The sequence below is a fragment of the Harmonia axyridis genome, chromosome 4, assembly GCF_914767665.1.
Source record: "Harmonia axyridis chromosome 4, icHarAxyr1.1, whole genome shotgun sequence".
NCBI classification, from domain to species: domain Eukaryota; kingdom Metazoa; phylum Arthropoda; class Insecta; order Coleoptera; family Coccinellidae; genus Harmonia; species Harmonia axyridis.
This window is the reverse complement of record NC_059504.1, coordinates 36,077,198-36,098,431: the sequence shown is the minus strand read 5'-3', so window position 1 is coordinate 36,098,431 and position 21,234 is coordinate 36,077,198. Positions and strand designations below refer to the sequence as shown.

Sequence of the window (21,234 nt, the reverse complement as noted above, 5' to 3'; positions counted from 1 at the left end):
AGCTCGGCGTAGTGTATTATGAGTTGTTAAAACCGACTAAACAATCATATGCCATTGTTATCGAACGCAATTAATGCGTTTGAGTCGAGCATTGAAAGACAAACGACCGCAATACAACGGGAGACATAATGAAGTGATTTTACAGCATGACAATGCTCGACCCTATGTTGCGAAAGTCGTCAAGATAAACTTGGAAACGTTGAAATGGAAAGTCCTATACCACCCGCCTTATTCTTCAGACGTTGCTCACTCGACGATCAAATGTTTCGATCAATGGCACACGGCCAGGCTGACCTGCACTTCCGGTCTTAGGAAGAAGTAAAAAAGTGGATCAATTCGTGGATCGCTTCAAAAGATTACCAGTTTTTTCAACGCGGAATTCGAATGCTGCCCGAAAGATGGGAGGAAGTTCTGGCCTGCGATACTTTGAATCATAAATGTAAAGGGTGTTTTTTTAGAGCTAAGAACTTTGAATTGCAATAAATCAATGATGGATTATTCGATTGACATAAATTTTATATATCCGCAAGATAATCTTGTGGCATTGCATTTTAAATATGATTTCTGGCATATGACCGCCACGGCTGGCTAGGATGTAGTCCAATCTGGACGTCCAATTTTCGATTACTTTTTCCAACATTTGTGGCCGTATATCGGCAATAACACGGCGAATGTTGTCTTCCAAATGGTCAAGGGTTTGTGGCTTATCCGTATAGACCAATGACTTTACATAGCCCCACAGAAAGTAGTCTAGCGGTGTTAAATCACAAGATCTTGGAGGCCAATTTACAGGTCCAAAACGTGAAATTAGGCGGTCACCAAACGTGTCTTCCAATAAATCGATTGTGGCACGAGCTGTGTGACATGTGGCGCCGTCTTGTTGGAACCATAGCTCCTGGACATCATGGTTGTTCAATTCAGGAATGAAAAAGTTAGTAATCATGGCTCTATACCGATCACCATTGACTGTAACGTTCTGGCCATCATCGTTTTTGAAGAACTACGGAAAAATGATTCCACCAGCCCATAAAGCGCACCAAACAGTCAGTTTTTCTGGATGTAACGGTGTTTCGACATACACTTGAGGATTAGCATCACTCCAAATGCGGCAGTTTTGTTTGTTGACGAAGCCATTCAACCAGAAGTGCGCTTCATCGCTAAACAAAATTCGCTTATGAAAATCGGGAACAACGGCAATCTCATTTTGGGCCCATTCGACGAATCTACGCCTTACTTGATGATCGTTTGGCTTCAATTCTTGCACGAGTTGGATTTTGTTAGCACGCAAACCAAGATCCTTCCGCAAAATCTTCCATAAAGTGGATGGACACAGATCCAATTCCTGTGCTCGATGGCGGATAGACTCATTCGGGTCTTCCTCAATGCTACGCTCTACAGCAGCAATAGCTTCCTTTGTACGCACCGTACGGCGTCTCTGGGGATGCGAGTTATCAATAAGAGTAAACGTGGTGCGAAAACGTTCCATGGTTAATCGAATTAACTGCTCTGATGGACGATTTTGTCGACGATAAAATGGACGTAGTGCGCGATACGTATTCCGCACAAAATCATTATTTTCGAAATGAAATTGCACTATTTGCAAGCGTTGTTGAGGCGTGAGTCTATTCATGATGAATTGCCAAACCAAACTGAGAATAAATCACTTGACAGCTGTTAAATCGGTCGCCATCTTGAACAGTAATGCCAACTTAAAGTTATATACCTCGAAAAAAAACACCCGTTATAACCAATTTTATACAAAAAAGCCTCGAATTTCGGAAAAAAAAAACGGCGGAAGCAAATTTGTAAGTCTATGTATATCAAATAGTGAGAGATTTGATACAATAATTTTATAATTTTGATAATAACATCCGATATTAGAGCACTACTCCAAAAATTCAATAATCGCATATCCCTCGTTCGAAACGTTCCGATGTGAAAACAGTCGAGAAAGACCCACAAACGAGGGCCTTTTTCATCTTCCCCAGCAGCATCCAGGCAGCCCCCGTACCCGCTATTCATCTTGAATCCCGGCGGCAGACAGAGCTGGAGATGTGGGAGTCTGCGCTCCTCTCATCCCAACGCCGCAGTGAAAACGCGGCTGCTGCTGACGGCAGGGTTGTCGACCAGTCCTACAGGATCGCCGCCACATTATCAATGATTGCCTGATGCCTGTTTCCGGAATCATGATCTGCTTGACAGATGTGCGTCTCGAATTGATCGAATCGTCGGTGATGTGCGTGTACATCTAGTGATTTTGGTACGCGGTTGGATCGTCCTGTTCTCTTTTTTCATTCACTCACAGCCGCAGAGCTGTTTGCCGAATCTAGTGTGCTTCCGGTAAGTACGAATCCGTCCCTTCTATTCCTTAATTCGACCTGCGGGAAGAATCTGGAAACTTTTTTTGGACGACTCAACATTGTTCTATCTATCTACTAGAGACTACGAGCTTAGTCGCTCATCCAAAGTTTGAATTTCATCTACAGGTTTATATAATATATCTGAAATGAGACATGTCTATAATCTTTCAAAATAAATACGTTTCTTCAAGTTACATTTAACTTAAACCTAATTTGGTAATATCGAAACCCTCACAACTGACGCTGGACAGAAACAATGGGTTCTTCCGCATCTAGTCATATGTTGTCAAGAGACACTGCATCGAACAGACACCTGTTCGATGAGGTCCTTTTATGGTAACGGTTCAACGTTTTCCTACTGAATTCTATTTTCTTTTCCGGATTACGAATCATTGAGATGTGGATTCGAAATGAACGTTTTTTTTCTGAACGAACCATTTAGCTATATAATAATAATGGTATCAAATACTGATATAGGTATTTATATATGTATCATTTTACTATTATTCATAAAATAGTGTGTTCCTAATTAATTTTATGTTTTCATAGTAAACGTTTTTTTTTCTCATTTCATTTCTTAATTTTCCAAATGACTGCTCTTAATAGCGGACTAAATTCAATTTCTTTTTTATTACTTTTTCATTTTTAAATGGATGCAAAAGTAGGGGTTCGAAAAATTTTCTGCATAACATTGTCTCGGTAAATAACTACCAGAAAATATTCGTTAATTTTTCTTCTCATTTGATTATACCATTAATTATTAATCATCCAAAAATAACAAGAAAATTACAATGCACTGATAATTTTATGACGATTGTTGAGCATACACCATTGTGTAATTCAAAAACAAAAAATTTGCTCTTTTTTTTTTTGTTCACTAACAAAGAGAAAAAAGTTTAAATATTTAAATTCAATTGATGCAATTGGTGGAACACAATATGATTTCCAATGATTTATGTTATAAATTTTCTTCAGCACGTTCAGAGAAAATAAAATGCTGAAAAAACGATAATGACAGTGGTATCCTATTGATTATTATTCGAGCTGTGAATATCATGTTCTTCACTATCGAGCAATATCTGAAACTTTTCATATAATTAATTGCGCTTTCGCCGGTGAACATTGTGATATTTTCAGTGAAAAAGACGAGAGATTCTCGATACCAATTTCTTTTTAGTTTTTATTATTTTCTAACACTTATGATGATACCAAGACTCTTTCAGCTGATACTGGACAGAAGCAATGTTCTCATTCACATCTATATGATGTGACGAGGTTATGAAATTATCGTCATATCACAATATAAATATAAAATTAGAAAAAATACGATATGTTCAATGGAATAGTGTGCCGAAAGTATTTTACACTTCGATTGTTTCTTGGGAATGTTGTTCATGATTTATCATTGAACAATGATAAGTAACTTATAACTTACTGACGACAATTTATGTTTTGGATAAAACAATTAAGCATCCGCCATTTTGTAACGCAAAAAAAAAGGCATAATGTTACATTTGAATTCTTCATGTATGGAATAATGATGGTTTTCAATAGGAATAACGGAAATGTTTTATTATCAATCAATTGAAAGTCGATTATAATTCGAAAACTGATCTATATCATTTCACTATTATTCGTGATATAATGAGTGGGAACAAATGTGCGTCTCAAATTGGTCGAATCGTCGGTGATTGTGTGTGAATGTTGTGATTTTGGTACGCGGTTAGATCGTCCTGTTACCTATCTTCATACACTAACAGCCGCAGAGCTATTTGCCGAATCTAGTGTGTTTTCGGTAAGTACGAATCGGTCTCTTCTATCCTTAATTCGACCTGCGGGAAGAATCTGGAAACTTTTTTTGGACGACTCAACATTGTTCTATCTATCTACTAGAGACTACGAGCTTAGTTGTTTATCAAAAGTTTGAATTTCATCTACAGGTTTATATAATATATCTGAAATGAGACATGTCTATAATTTTTTAATATAAATTCGTTTCTTCAAGTTAAATCAAACTTCAAATGATATGATAATATAGAAACCATCACAGCTGACGCTGGACAGAAACAATGGGTTCTTTTGCATCTAGTCATATGTTGTCAAGAGAGACTGCATCGAACAGACACCTGTTCGATGAGGTCCTTTTATGGTAACGGTTCAACATTTTCCTACTGAATTCTATTTGAATTGTCGGGTTTTTTTCTGAAAGAACTATTTAGGTATGGAATAACGATGATGTTGAAGAGGAATCAAAAACTGATATAGGTATATCATTTTACTATCATTCATAAAATAGTGTGTTCCAAATTAATTCTATGTTTTATAATGAACAATATTTTTTCTCATTTTGTTTCTTAATTTTCAAAATGTCTACTCTCAATGGCGGACTAAAGTCAATTTCTAATCAATTTTTCATTACTTTTTCACTTTTTAAAGGTTGCAAAGGTAGAGGTTTAGAAAATTTTCTACACAACAGTGCCTTGATAATTAAGTATCAGATATTTTATAATTTATTTCCATTTGATTATATCATTAGTTTCCAATAATTCAAGAATAACAGGAAGATTACAATGCACTGATAGTTGATGACTATTGTAGAGCATTCGCCATTTTGTAACTCGAATGCAAAATTTTTGCATATTTTTATGTTCACTGACATAAAGTAGAAAAAGATGTGAATATTTATATTCCATTGATGCAATTGGTTGAACAAAATTATTATATCCAATGATTTTATCTTAAGAATTTTCTTCAGCATGCTCTGAGAAGATGAAATGTTGAAAAAACGATAACGATAGTGGTACTCTATTAATTATTCGAGCTGTAAATCTCTTGTTCGTCATTATCAAGTAGTATCTGAAATCTTTCATTTGATTTGGTGTGATTTAGTCGGTGAAATTGTGATTATAATTAGTGTAAAAGATGAGAGTCCCCTCGATTCGAATTTTTTTGTTTTTGTTATTTTCTTCTGCTTATGATAATACCGAACAAAACTCTCTTAGCTGATACTGGACAGAAGCAATGTTCTCATCCACATCTAGTAATATCGTATGAAGAGGTTATGAAATTATAGTTATCTAACAATATAATTATAAAAATAACATAATTAAGAAATTATTTGTTTATTATTATTTTATAATTTGATTGTTTCTTCGGAATAATATTTATGATTAATTTTTGAAGAATGATAAGTAAAAAATGACGATTTTTTTCCACTCATTATAGCGATAATAAGTGGAACAAAAATCGAATAAAAAAAACTGTAAAACAAAACCTCAGGAATCTTCGGTTGAAATATATTAACAAGCCAAAGACTCACCCTGTAAATATCATTCCACAATTATTAATGAGTTGGAAATTATTATATTCATAATAAATGCTAAATGATATTTCCTCATTTTATTTTTTAATTTCTCAATAATTACTTTCCGTAGGGGACTCTAGATAATTTCTCATCGATTCTTCATTTCTTACTTTATAAAGGGTGCAAAATCAGAGGTTTACATCAATCATTCAAGAATAACAAGAAAATTACGAAACACTGACAGTTTATGATCATGACTATTGTGGAGCATTCGCCATTTTGTAACTTTTGGAATGAAATAATTTTGTGTATTTTTATATGACCTAACGAATATAAAATGATGAAAATACTTATATAATTTGAATTAAATTGACGCAATTGACGTGAAACACTATAATTCCAATGATTGTATGTTACAAATTTTCTCAGTACGCTCTAAAAAGGTAATTGCTGAAAAAAACGATAATGGTAGTGATAGCCTATTGATTATTTGCATTATAAATCTCTTGTTTTTCAATTTCGAGCAATATTGAATCCTTTCATCTGATTAAGTGTGCCCTCGCTGATAGAAATCGTGATATTTTAAGTGAAAAAGACGACTCGTTTTTCACGTTTTTGGTATTTTTTACATCTAATGATGAAATGAAAATTCTCTGAGCTAACATTGAAAAATAGCAATTTTATCATTAACATCTAGTCATATGGTTTGAGGAAGTTAAGAAATTATCGTCCTCTAACAATAAAAATATCATAATGATATAAACAATAAATGAAATCTCCATGGGAATAGTGCCCCGAAAGTATTTTATACTTTTTCTACATTCATGCAAAAAGCAAAACTTCATTGAACTATATTTAGTGGAAAAAAAAGTTTTTATTGCATTCATCTGTCATTCTACTTCAACGTGCTGATGGAAATCGTCGACAGTAGCGGAGGGATACGTAGAGGCATCACATGCAAACAAACTCAGTGTTGCAAAACAAATATTTCAGCCTGAAGGAAATAACGATGTACAGTTACTAAGTACTAGTACGTTTACAGCAGTAACAAATCAAGAAGTGGATTTAAAAAGTACTTCACTACGAAATATTCATATTGAAAATTGCACCAATTGTTCATTCACTTCCAACATTGAGGGTAAAAATAAAGTTTGAGTTAAATTGTTCGTAACATTTCACTTTTTTAGTTCCTGTTTCAATGCAAATCGATATTAATAATAAAGTATTCAAGTTGCGCTTTTCATTTTCCTACACCTAGTGCCGCACCTCAATAAATCTTTTTTTGCTTTTTGCATGAACGTAGAAAAAATGTTGTATACAACTCGTGCAAAATGTGTTTATTGCACTCGACGTGTTGTCAATTTCACGTCGAGTGCAATAAACATTCACTTTTTGCACTTGTTGCATAAATAACTATTAATCATTTCTTTTAAATGTGCGTATGACTGAAATTATCATATAACGCTCTGACAATTAAGCTTTTCGATAAAACTATTGAGCATTCGCAATTTTGCAACGCTAGAAAATTTCATGTTCAATTTGAATTCTCCCCTGCACATATTAAATAAAAGTGGAGAGTCATCTTCATTCATATGTCATATATTCTCATCTTTGAACTTGTTTGAAATTCGGGTGAACTGCAAATGAATAAATAAAAATAATATGAATTATTAAGCTGTGGAATTCTGAATTTTAATACTGGAACTTTTTGTCAGATATCGTGTGCTTCCGTCTGCATTTAATTCTATCTTTAATTCGACTCTCGGGAGGTATTCATAAAGAACGTATTCAGAATGAAAATGCGACCTTTCGTTCTCCGTTTATCATAGGCTGATTTACTAGAGACTTCACGTATTTAGCCGTTAATGGATATACTTATAGATACTTTCCTAAGTTTTTTAATATATCTCAAAAGAAAAGCCTATGGTCACCACTTTGATTCTATTGTAAGAATAAGAAAAAATCAAAGCAGATTTTAGTAAATGACTATACTGGTATTTCATATTCATACCTTAAAAATGTTTGGATTTGTCAAAGGATGATTGATATTTTCTAATATTTCTCACGATTTTTTTTCGTACTGATCTCAACAAGAGACTACAGTAGTGAGTGATAAGATTATTTCTGTTTGATTACTCATTTTTACCATGAAAATACCTCATCATACATTTTCCTCCTTTTGAATTTTTGGTGAAATTATTATGAAAACTTATATACCCACTAAAAAGTTCACGAACCTTTAGTAAGTTTGTGAAATGTTAGTAATTATAATTTATAAATAAAATTTATATGAAAATATATCGAAATCGACAATTGAAATGCAAATACATATTTCTCTACTGTGGAACACATGAAGGCGCATTCGCCATTTTGTAGAAAGTACCCACATGAACCTGTGCAGGGTCTTTATAAATGATTGTAACATCACAGTTGCCTTTAAATTATTATTTGCCGTCCTTTACTAAGGGTTCTAACTATATATCGTCGGCTAAGAGTGTAAATCTGCCATGTCCATAATGAACAATTTCACAGGAGACCAGAAAAACCTTACAGTAAGTGTTATAATAATAATAATAAGAGAGTTTATTCATGAAAATACATTCAATAAACTCTATTGAATGTATTTTCATGACTAAACTCTCTTATTATTATTATTATAATACTTACTTTTTTTGGTCTCCTGTGAAATTGTTCATTATGGACATAGCAGATTTACACTCTTAGCCGACGATATCATAAATTTTGACATCGAATTGACAACCATGATAATTGTATTGTTAATTCAATTGATTTAAAATGTAAAATGTAAACAATGAAGAAAGTGCGGCAATGTTTGTTATGAGCACAGTATGTCTCATTTTATATCAATTTTGTGTTTTGAATTGAAGAAGAAACAGTTTTCATGTAGCGGCAAAATAAAAACAATTTAAAGTCAACTGCGATATTACGATCATTTATAGAGACACAGAAGAATACCTGCGGGAATGCGTAGTCTGCATTTTTGACGAGCTTTCTTATTGAACGATAAAACAATTCATATTCACTCATATTATGATTAGAAAAACGATTCAACAGTGTTTCAAAAAAGGCGAAAGACATTTCCCTCGCCATTTTGAACCACATCTGAATCAGATAAAACCAAATCTATTTTAATTTTGAATGTGTGATCTTCAATTATTGTATATTATTCAATTACATCATCATTATCGAAATCCATTTATTATAAGAAATTGATATTATATAAATATATAATGAATGAAAAATATTGTAATGAATAATCCAATAATGAATAAAATGCATTACTTCCATATTATCGAATATGTTCTATACCTGAAATGTAAATGTAGGTCTCGAACTAAAAAGGCCATCAAAGATGCATTTGGAAATGGTGTGAATTCTTTACGTGGTGGATTGTGTGGTTCTTGATTTTCCACCTACAGCCGCAGAGCTGTTTGCCGGATCTAGTGTGCTTCCGGTGAGTATGAATCCGTCTCTTGTATCCTAAATTCGAACTACAGGAGGGATCTGGGGAGAACGTTTTCTGAATGATAATGTACCCTCTATCCTCATCCTAGACGTTTTCCATCAAGAATTATAGGGGGTGTTGAAAACATTTTCAAAGAGGTGATTTGTCAGGTCATCTTCTGAAAATAAATTGGAAATAATAAAATCCTTAAATGTTTTAAAGGTACGGGGTGTTGAAGTTTCTCCGAAAATGAGTTTTTTTTTATAATAGGAGAACCTTTAAGCCGATGGATGACGGAAATTTAATCGAAACAAAAATGATAGAAATTCATTTGATAGGAGCCTTTTGATCGAAAAATTTCTTCGAAAATTTTTTGGGATACCTACAGCAATAAGAGGAAAATAAGGATTTCTCGAGGTTTAAAATTACCAAGTGCGGTGCACCCTATGAGGCAGCTGATCCCATATTTTCAATCGAAAAAAGTACGTCATTAACTTTTTAGAATATTCATTCAGGTGAAACATTAAAATTCTCTACCAATATAAATATATGACACTATGCTTCCTCGTCTTTCGCTGCTAAAACATCAGTACTAAAAAAGCTGATATTTCTAGAGAATATTCAATATGCCAACCTTAATACACATATTTCCTCAAATTTCATCAAAATACGTTGATAAGGGCGCTTACAGTACATCGTAAATATAGTGGGGACATGCGTGGTCTCGTTTTTGATTGACTGGACCCATATGGCGGCTCTTTGTTCACATTCTCCGTTTACCTGATTTTTGGGATTTATTCAAGAAATAAGGTCCATTTCATTAAGCCACTGTAGTATTCTTCAGTTGAATAAATTCGTTCTATATAGAAATCCATCAAGCCCAATAGTTTTCATTTTGACGAAGTGTAAGTTCAGTTCAGTCAATTGTACTCTTGAGTTCTATGGTTCAATGTCTCCATTCGCCATTTTTAGGCTCAATTTTAACGTATTGTTGACACTGTATTTTATTAAGTCACTGTAATTATGAATAATTCACGAAATTATTGACTACCTAATCTGATCATCTATACCAATTTTCTTCGGATTCGGACTAAGACTGTTTATCTGGAAACGCTGAATTTCGTATGGGACTATTTACAATACGAACCAAAAGTCTATTCAAAATTCCATAAACATCGAATCAGAATTGTAGTATATTGTCTACAGAGAAGAACTTCATCTGGGTGCAAATGGAAGAATCAATTTTTTGTTCGACCGTCGCCTCATTACTCGGTTTTTTTATGATCTAGGAGCCTGTGCTCGCTTTTGTGCTAATCTAGCGGTTATTCTGTTCCGAGAATATTCTAGTTTTGAATGAAAAATGTTATTGCGGTACGTTGAAGAGGATTTTCATACAAAAATCTAAGAACCCTAATTTTCTTCATATAACTCGTGTTAAAATATGTGTCTAATATAGTTTTGGTTACTTCTCCCTGTTATTATATACATGGTTATGCAAAATAGTGTATCAAGATTTCAGGGGCGTATTTTTCAGGTCAAAATAAGACTTCTTTCCATAAACATGTGTCCGCAAAATCTTCGTTACCGAAGTACAGAGCGTTCGAATTTCAAGATTTTCACTTCAAAGATCTTTCAGATTTTGAGATATTATAATCAAATTTGGAATATAGGTTCGTTAGGTTTCTTATTTCTTTAAAAAATTTTGTAATTTAGATCACAAACCAAATAAGTAGTTTTATTTTCATTGTGATAATAGGTTCCTACCTTTAGGTGAAAATTTCAATGAAATGTAGCGAATTACAAAAAAGTTGAATCATTTTTTGTGATTAGAATTTAGAATTTTGTGTAGGTACCGGGTTTTTCACCATAATTTGACCTCCCCTTTAACTTTGTTACTAGAAGGGGTACAAACAAATTTTTTCTACAAAAGTTTCACGAAATCGACTAGTGTTTTTTTAAATGATTCCACAAACGAAATATATACAGAGTGGGCAACATATTAATAGCAACTTCATTTTTTCAAATGGAACACCCTGTATATTTTTCTATATTTGACTAGCTCTTTTTCCCCTGATTTCGAATATATAACATATGTTTGGCCTATCTCTCTTATTCTGAGTTCCACAGAGTTTCAAATTTTAAGAACCACCTGGCAAGCTGAGTAATCAATTTTCAAGTGGAAGACTCCGATAACTCAAAATGCATTTTTTGAGTTATCTCGTTGGCAATTATATGACTCACGTTTTTCACTATAAATTGGAATTGGATCATTTAGATGCAACTCCATATATTTTCTCCTTGTAGCTTTCTTATTTTTATTGTTCTCCACATAAAGCGAAAATATTTCAAATTTTTCAATAAAAGAGATAGGCCAAACATATGTTATATATTCGAAATCAGGGGAAAAAGAGCTAGTTAAATATAGAAAAATATTCAGGGTGTTCCATTTGAAAAAATTGAGTTGAAATCAATATGTTGCCCACTCCGTATATATTTCGTTTTGTGAAATCATTTTATAAAAATGTCGATTTCGTGAAACTTTTGTGGAAAACATTTTTTTGTAAAGGGGGGGTCAAATTATGGTGAAAAACCCGGTACATTATAAAGTTTTCCAATAAAAGGTTTCATTTAGTATTTAATCCCCTATCTAGGTAGCTGTCATATTTTGAAATTCAACAAGTGAAAACTATATAATTACTAAAATTGGAACGATATACGCTTCAACAACGCATTGAAATTTTTAAAATTGACTACAGAAATGTTGAAAATTTTGTAGTTACTGTTTGCAAAACCAAAACACTTTTGGGTCGTCTAAAAACACTTTCTGGACCGGCAATAATGAAACTTGTGGAGAAATTTGAGCTGTTCGGACAAGTTAGTGATGTGAAGAATCGTAATCGTGTGCTTTGCTCAAGAACAACTGAGAAAATTTCTGCTGTAGCCCGTAATGTTGATGAAAACGAAGGTTTGTCTATTCCTTGTCGATCTTGGACATTAGGCATTCCACAATAGTATATTCTAAAACAAGTTGCTGAATGGGCTCCTATTCCAACACGAAGGCGAATTCGAAAACGAGCGACGAAGGAGCGAGTTTTGGAACGCATGAGTGTTGTAATAGCCATCTGCAACGAGTTAGACGATATTTTCTCTACTTCAGTCTAGTTTTGTGAAATATTGTCGAAATTCGATGAAAAATTCAGATCATACATCCTAGTGACATTTGTATTGTATCTTGGCATTTGGTGTGACTTACGAAAATTGACAGATCACGGAATTTCAATTTGGATCGTATGTTTCGAATTTTGAAATAATTTATAATTATGTATTAAATTCGTCAATTATGTCTGACGAAATCGATTGAACACCAACAGAATTGAGAGAAATTGCGAATATTGTCGCAAATCATATCACTAAATCCAAAATATATTATGTTGACAATAATTGACGTGTGTTGAATTTTGATAGGATTGGAAGTCTGACGTTTGTGTAGACAACCACAAAACGAAAAATATAACTGAAAACAATGCTGTAATGAGATCATTACAGCACTGTTTTTAGAACTGTAATGAACTCATTACGATACTGAAATAGAGAAACGCATATTACATCATATTTTGCATAAAATTAGGTTTTTGAAACTGATCGCCAGCAACGTAATATCATATCTTCTCTGATTGTCATTGTTTGGTGGAGTTTTTGAACTGTTGATATAATTGGACCTTATTTATTCGGAAATGAGGCTGCAACTGTAACGGTGAATGTATTTCGATACCGATCTATGATTAATGAATTTGTATGGTCGGAATTGGAAGATATTGATCAATTTTCCTTGACATTCTGAGATTTGAGAATTTGACTCACATTGTTTATCGTCAAATGACTTCGCTATGATGCTAAATACATTTTAATTACGCCTAATCACTACTAACTCAAAATAACGCATTGCTTATTATTTTTAATTTTATTCTCAATAAATTCGTATCCGCTATAACCGTTGTCTGAAATTTTTTAATGGTTTCCCCTCGAAAGTTGAGTATACTTGAGGAGGAAAAGTAACTATGGGCCATTATAAAGATTATTATTCTTTTAACTGCAACACTGAACTCTGAAGATGATATCGTCTCGAACTTGGGCTATCGATAGTTTCAAGACTCTCAGCATGCTGTCCTTGTATTCGTGGAGATGACGTGAATAAAGATGATGCCCTGAAATTATGTGAAGGAGGTAGAATATCTACTTGAATTTATTGTATGGAATTTCTTCACCGTTTATTCGAAACATAACATCAAATGAATCAAAGAGTGTTCGAATACGAGTGTTAGCCAGATATAGATACATTATCGTTTGTTTTGTTGGATCAGTTTGCAACAGCGTCAAATTTGCAGGAATACATTTGTAGTAATGATCGAGTGTTATGGGTGTCAGGTTAACAAAGGAATCGAAATCTATAATTTCACGGGGTTTTATGTGACACAGAACAAGAGTATCAGGTTATCTTTCATTTTATCGTAATGCTGTATCGGTTCCAGGAAAATTCATATTTTCGTTCTCCTTTTCTCGATATATTGGAAATAAAAACCAAGGGTTATTTTCTTTGTTCAGTACGATCAATCGTGTTATTTGAGTATAAAATAAACATAATATAGGATTATTTCATTGTAGATTATAGGATGCATAACAACTAATGGGTAATTGTCATTTCATGATCTTTTCTGAGCATTAAATGTTGAACAAACTTTTTCGGATTTATATTATTCGTAACTTGAAAATTTTATAGGAATTTTGTATAAAACTTTCATACTGATAGATCTTTCAAAATACCAATTCTTCAATGTTGAAAATATTATTGATTATATCAGGATGGTACCTATACCAAGTTCACACAACCTTTATGTGGAATATTTTTTATTGAATATGTGAATGTCAAGTGGATACCAAAATATTGTTGCCATGAAAATATCGTCCTTCTTCTATCACATGTATCTTGCCATTTCTTTGAGCCCCTTTCGAATAATCGAAGAAATTCTCAAACAAATTTCAGTGAACCCTGAATTGTGCGAAATTGGAATTTTACAAAAACATTTTTTTTGATCTCCCAATAAGCAATAAGGGGTTTTCTAGTAAAAGTTTTAATTTTGAATATGTGCCCAGATGGGCAGCTTTCACTTGTGAAGCTGTCAACTTTCGATATTTGAAAAGTATCAACTGCACTATTACGAAAAATGGAAATATACATGCTTTAACAATAATTCACTACAAAATGGTGGAAATTTTGTAGGGGCAGTTCGCAACACTAAATCCCTTTTAGGTCGTCGGGAAGCACCTTCTCAGCTGGTAATAGTGATACTGGCGAAAAAATTCGAATTGCAAGAACTGATGTTCAGAATCGAAACCGTGTGCGTCGTTTGGAAAAATTGAGATTATTGCTGCTGTAGCCCGTAGTGTTTACGAGAACTCAGATTTTTCGATTCCTCGTCGATTCTTCGAATTGATTTTTTATGGTCAAAATCGAAAGATTTTGATGTGGGCCACGTTTATTTTCAACAAGACCTGCCATAGAAGCGACGAAACAATAGTGATTCTGCAAGAAAAGTTTCCTGACCGTGTTATTTCTCGAAGAGGTGATCACCAGTGACCACCAAGACCTTGTGATTCAATACCTTCATGACATTCAGTCGCACATACAGCCTCAAATGTTCGAATCTTCTTGCATCTGTGAGTTTTTTAGTTCTGAGGTTGCATTCTACGAGGCATGTATTTAAAGTAAGGTCTCCAAGGCCATTGTATCGCCGTAAGTAGCGCTAGATGAAATCCGGCAACACTGTTGTATACGTTAGGCCCCCCTCCACCAATGAACACCTGGTGGAGCTCATTAGGACGCTCAGTCTTGACGTAGCAGCCATTTGCAATGGAAGTGCCGATTGTGGCTCCTGCCAGGTGCGAGTTACGTTCGGTCATTAAGTTTTTGCACTAAAAAAAAACTCCACCTATAGAAATTCATCGTCAATTGGAAGAAGTGTATGGTGAGAAATGTATGGACGTGAAAAACGTTCAAAAATGGTGTAGAGAATTTTTTGCTGACGTTCACGACGAGGAGCACAGCGGCAGGCCGTCACACTCGGACGAAACAGTGCGGAAAGTTGAGGCGCTTGTGCTGAAAGATCGCAGGTTGATTCTCAATGAGTTGGCCGAAAAACTCCAAGATGTGTGCAGTAGAGACTCTATTCATTCAATTTTGGTGAATAACCTGCAATACCGAAAATTGTCAGTCAGCTGGGACCCGAAAACGCTTACCCCGGAGCACAAAGTCAAACGTGCCCAATGTCCCAAACCTTGGTTGGGATGTGTTGGACCACCCTCTTTACAGTCTCGACGTCGCCCCTAGTGACTTCCACTTGTTTCTTGCTCTTAAAAAATATCTAGGAGGAATGAAATTTGCGAACGATGAAGAAGTTCATGAAGCGGTCATTTCGTTCTTGCGCGAGGCGGCAGGATCGTGGTTCTGTAACTTGGCATATACCTGTAGAAAATAAAGAACCTTTATTATTATTATTTATTGGACTTGGAAAATTTACTGAAGATGATATGGTGCTGGTACCATAGCTGCCATTTGGCTGATATCGTTTTTCATCGTTAATGGAATACCTTCCTTCTCACAATGAAATAAACATCCATTGATTTCTCTTGAAACATATTCAATTCATTCAATATCAAAATGAAACCTCTTACAATCTAAACAAAATTCTTCGCAAGAATATAGTATTTGGTAAGCTGTTCAAAAGTCTTAATGGGTAAAATACTCCATTTTCAACCCCACACCCCTACACCCCTACAGTTCCTCGAAAATAAAAGTACACATTCTGGTGTGCTAATGTAGTAGTTAATTAATCTTGAAACGTTTTTTTTTTACTGCCCACTCATTTTTCCAATCAAAACCTACATTCTGCCATCACCGCACCTCGACCTCTTTGTCTGACAATTTTAATCAATTTAGTCTCTCTTGACAGATTTCAATATTGTTGATTGTCGAATCTAGGATTTGTATCGAGAAAAGGTTGTGCAGTGAAAATACACGTTCTGAAGAATAATTGAAACTGTTATGCAATAACACACAGGAAAGTGCACTTTTGGCTTTAGGGGACTGCAGGGGGTATGGAATTGAAAATGGAGGATTATGCCCATTACGATTTTAGATGAGCATACTGAATACTGGAATATTGGATTTCAGAAAGCTGTGTGCAAAATCAGTATCCCATTTGCTAACAATAGAACAAAAACGCAATCGAATGCGTCTTTCTCAGCAATATTTAGAACACATTTGCGGAAGGATAAAGTGGATTTTGTGCATCGATTCATCACTATGGATGAATCTTGGGTCTATCAACATGATCCTGAATCAAAACAAGAGTCTAAAGAGTGGTGTGAGCCTGGTTCTTCGGCTCTGAAACGAGTTCATGTCTAGAAATCGGACAAGAAGGTGTTAGCGTCAGTTTCTTGGGATGCGAAAGGAATTTTGTTTGTGGACTTGAAAACTGGTAGAACAATAAATTCTGAATATTATTGTAATCTTTCAGACCATCTAAAAGAATTTGTGAAAAAAGACCCGGTTTGCAGAAGAAACCGTTGTGTTAACCGAAGGCATGTGTTTGGGTCTTTCGGCCCACATCAGAACGGTGAACAAGTGTCAGGGTGAACAACAAACAAATGGATCCAACAGGACAATAGGAGTCAGCCGCCTATATATGTTTTCTGTAGTCAGACCCAATGGTTTTTCGGGCAACAACCAACGTCAACACGTAGACAACTGCAGCTTACTGCGTGATACTGAGTCCATGAAAAACAAACATATGCAGAGAATGACGAGGGGATTATTGAAAAAAAAACAAAGAGAAGATGAAGGACAGGACATCCCTTAAAGAAAAATGCCAACACTTTTCCGGCTGTCGGCCTTCATCAATACGATGAAAAAATGTAATGATGAACAACACTACATGGAGGAAAACAACAAACAAACGGAGTCATCAATAGAAGTTAACCGCTCATTTGTGTTTTTGGTAAGCAGACCCGGTGGGTTTTCAGGCAATAAACAACTTTAACACGTAGACATCTTTTCCTTGAGGGATTTCCGTTATTATTCTCTCTGTTTTTTGAATAATCCTCGGTATCCTTTACACATCCATAAATTAAGGTTCAAATTGTTAGAGCATCCTCCGTATTCACCAGATTTGGCCTCTATCGACTTCCATCTGTCTCCAAACCTATGAAAAAATTATGCGTGGAAAGCGTTTTTCATCAAATTTAGAACCGTATTTTGCAACCCTACCAGATCCTCACTTTAGGTATGGAATTCATGAATTGCAATCTTGTTGAAACAAGATTATTAGTGTGTAGGAAGACTATACTAAATATTCAACTATGTAGTGGCAAAGAGGACAGGAATACCAGTGATGAACTATACTGAATAATAAAATGCATTTCAAATCATAAAATTGTGTTTTTCTTACACCGCAAAACTTATTGAACAATCTAGTAATCTGATACACAAACAGTTCAAAGGAGAATTTTCTATTCTGCATCAGCTGATGTTCCTAGACACCATTCCTTTAACTTATAAGATAGTAACTAGTAAAAGGTGTTTTTTTAGAGCTATAGAACTTTAAATTGCAATCAAACAACGATGGATTATTCGATTGACATGAATTTTATTAATCCGCAAGATAATCTTGTGGCATTACATTTTGAATATGGTTTCTGGCATATGACCGCCATGGTTGGCTCGGATGTAGTCCAATCTGGACGTCCAATTTTCGATGACTTTTTCCAACATTTGTGGCCGTATATCGGCAATAACACGGCGAATGTTATTTTCCAAATGGTCAAGGGTTTGTGGCTTATCCTCATAGACCAATGACTTTACATAGCCCCACAGAAAGTAGTCTAGCGGTGTTAAATCACAAGATCTTGGAGGCCAATTCACAGGTCCAAAACGTGAAATTAGGCGGTCACCAAACGTGTCTTTCAATAAATCGATTGTGGCACGAGCTGTGTGACATGTTGCGCCGTCTTGTTGGAACCACAGCTCCTGGACATCATGGTTGTTCAATTCAGGAATGAAAAAGTTAGTAATTATGGCTCTATACCGATCACCATTGACTGTAACGTTCATCGTTTTTGAAGAAGTACGGACCAATGATTCCACCAACCCATAAAACGCACCAAACAGTCAGTTTTACTGGATGTAACGGTGTTTCGACATACACTTGAGGATTTGCTTCACTCCAAATGCGGCAGTTTTGTTTGTTGACGTAGCCATTCAATCAGAAGTGCGCTTCATCGCAAAACAAAATTCGCTTATGAAAATCGGGAACAACGGCAATCTCATTTTGGGCCCATTCGACGAATCTACGCCTTACTTGATGATCGTTTGGCTTCAATTCTTGCACGAGTTGGATTTTGTAAGTAGGCAAACCAAGATCCTTCCGCAAAATCTTCCATAAAGTGGATGGACACAGATCCAATTCCTGTGCTCGATGGCGGATAGACTCATTCGGGTCTTCGTCAATGCTACGCTCTACAGCAGCAATACCTTCTTCTGTACGCACCGTACGGCGTCTCTGGGAATGCGAGTTATCAATAAGAGTAAACGTGGTGCGAAAACGTTCCATGGTTAATCGAATTAACTGCTCTGGTGGACGATTTTGTCGACGATAAAATGGACGTAGTGCGAGATACGTGTTCTGCACAGAACCATTATTTTCGAAATAAAATAGCACTTTTTGCGAGCGTTGTTCAGGCGTGAGTCTATTCATGATGAATTGCCAAACCAAACTGAGAATAAATCACTTGACAACTTAAAGTTATATACCTCGAAAAAAAAAACACCCGTTAGTAAAAGATAATTCAGACAGTTTCTATCGAATAATAGCTGCATATCTGCAAATATCACTTTCTACAACATTGGTCCCGAAAGGCCAGCAGTTTTAGCTCCTTCATCTCTCATACCATCCAGTCTGTCGTCTCTCCAATGACTCGTTCACCTCGTTAAAATTTAAACACCTTTTGTAGGTTGTAAAGCTTCGCCCCCACGGCATGATCAGCCGTTCATCCAGAATGGGAATTATTCATTCTTGTGTCAGATAACAGCCCATTTCGCGGGGGTGCAGGGTAGAGGGGTGGGGTTTGCCGTTCCGAAGATCGAGAAGTGATTCCCAAATGACCTGGAACAAAGGAGGGAATGTAGACGATGTTATCTCATGATTGGAACGGTTATCAGAGAGGTATCTCGTATTTGGAATGGGTAACGGTAGTTTGAGCATTAGTTAAGACGAATGAGGGATTGAATTCTATCACACGCACCCTTATTCTGTGATTGGTGGATGGATACGCCGAGTTCAAAAAGTGACTAGATTGGATTCCTGGGAATTTCAGGAAAAGTACTAACTAGAAGTCGAGAGTTTTTGCACATAAAATAGTTTATTCAAAGGACCAGGCATCGGAATGTATTATATGTATCTTAGTATTGTTTTTTTGTCGACCTTTATGTCCTTTTGAGTCTCCTTTTTGTTGAAGATATGATAGATTCCATTGATAACCGTACACTCATGTATGCTGTTGATTTGAAAATATTTGGTAAAATAAAGACCGTTATTGATTGTATCTTACAGATGGGACTAAGTGCTGTTTCAGATTGGTGTGAGGTGAACAGATTGAAATTGAATGTTGAAAAGTGTAATTGTTTTTACATGTAGTAGAAAGATACAAAATGTATACTTTGATAATACCTTTGGTGAATCTGTTTTGAGTATTTTAACTTAGCTGAGATGTTCAAGTCTTTCAATATTGTGTGTTTATGTGTTCAACTCGTCCAGACATTTTACCGTTTCTGGTCAACAAGAAATTCTGCATAAAACTGGCCTATTGAAATGTCCCCGATCTACCAATGTAAAACACATGTTGCTGAAAAAAGAAGTTATTTTGCATCTTGAACACTTACAATGCACTAACGTTGCATTGTAATTGTGTTCAGGACCAAAAATAACTCTTTTTTTTAGCAGCGAAGGACGAGTGCATTATGTCACATCATCGGTAGAGTATTTTAATTTAGCCGAGAAGTTCAAGACTCTGAATGTTGTGTGTTTATGTATTCTCGTTCAGACATAATTACCGTTTCTGGTCAACAAGAAATTCTGCCATAGTAAAACACATTTTTTTGGCAAAACTCGATTTTATTATTCAACATAATTGCCTTCGAGGGCGATACAGCTATTAAAGCGATCTTCCAACTTTTCGATACCATTTTTTGTCTTTCGCTACAAAATAGGTCTCAGTTTCGGCGATTACTTCTTCATTGGTGCTCAATTTCTTTCCAGCGAGCATTTTTTTGAGGTCTGAGAACAAGAAAAAGTTACTGGGGGTCAGATCTGGCGAATACGGTGGATGCAGAAGCAATTCGAAGCCCAATTTATGCAATTTTGCCATTGTTTTCATTGATTTGTGACACGGCGTATTGTCTTGATGAAAAAGCACCTTTTTTTTCTTCAAATGGGGCTGTTTTTTAACGATTTCATCCTTTAAACGATTCAATAACGCTATATAATAATCGCTGATGATGGTCTGGCCCTTTTGGAGGTAATCAATGAATATTATACCTTGCGCATCCCAGAATACTGATGCCATAACAGCTGACTGTCGATTGGACTCCGGAGTGAAATGACCATATTTCATCCATTGTCACATATCGATGCGAAAATTCAGGTTTATTGCACTTAAACAGCTTCAAACACTGCTCAGAATCATTAACACGTTGTTGCTTTTGATGGATTGTGAGCTCGCGCGGTACCCATTTTGCACACAGTTTTCTCATGTACAAATATTCGTGAATGATATGATGTACACGTTCAGATGATATCTTCAAAATGTCTGCTATCTCGATCAACTTCACTTTAGGGTCATTCAAAAATATTTTGTGAACTTTTTTAAGATTTTTTCGTCGGTGACAGCCTCTTTTGGGCGTACACTGCGTTCGCCGTCTTTGGTGCTCATTTCACCACGTTTGAACTTAGCATACCAATAAATGATGGTTGATTTTCCTGGTGCAGACCCCG

At 35.3% G+C, this 21,234-nt stretch overlaps 1 protein-coding gene across 3 annotated transcripts in view; it reads left to right on the top strand.

Annotated features, from left to right (window-relative positions):
- The first annotated feature begins 2,103 nt into the window (after positions 1–2,103).
- The window catches only part of LOC123677476 (cyclic nucleotide-gated cation channel alpha-3), a 255,400-nt gene continuing 236,269 nt past the window's right edge, over positions 2,104–21,234 (top strand). For all 3 annotated transcript variants that reach the window (XM_045614013.1, XM_045614014.1, XM_045614011.1), the window contains exon 1: positions 2,104–2,340. The gene's annotated coding sequence lies outside the window, so the exon portion shown is untranslated. The remainder of the gene's footprint in view (positions 2,341–21,234) is intronic.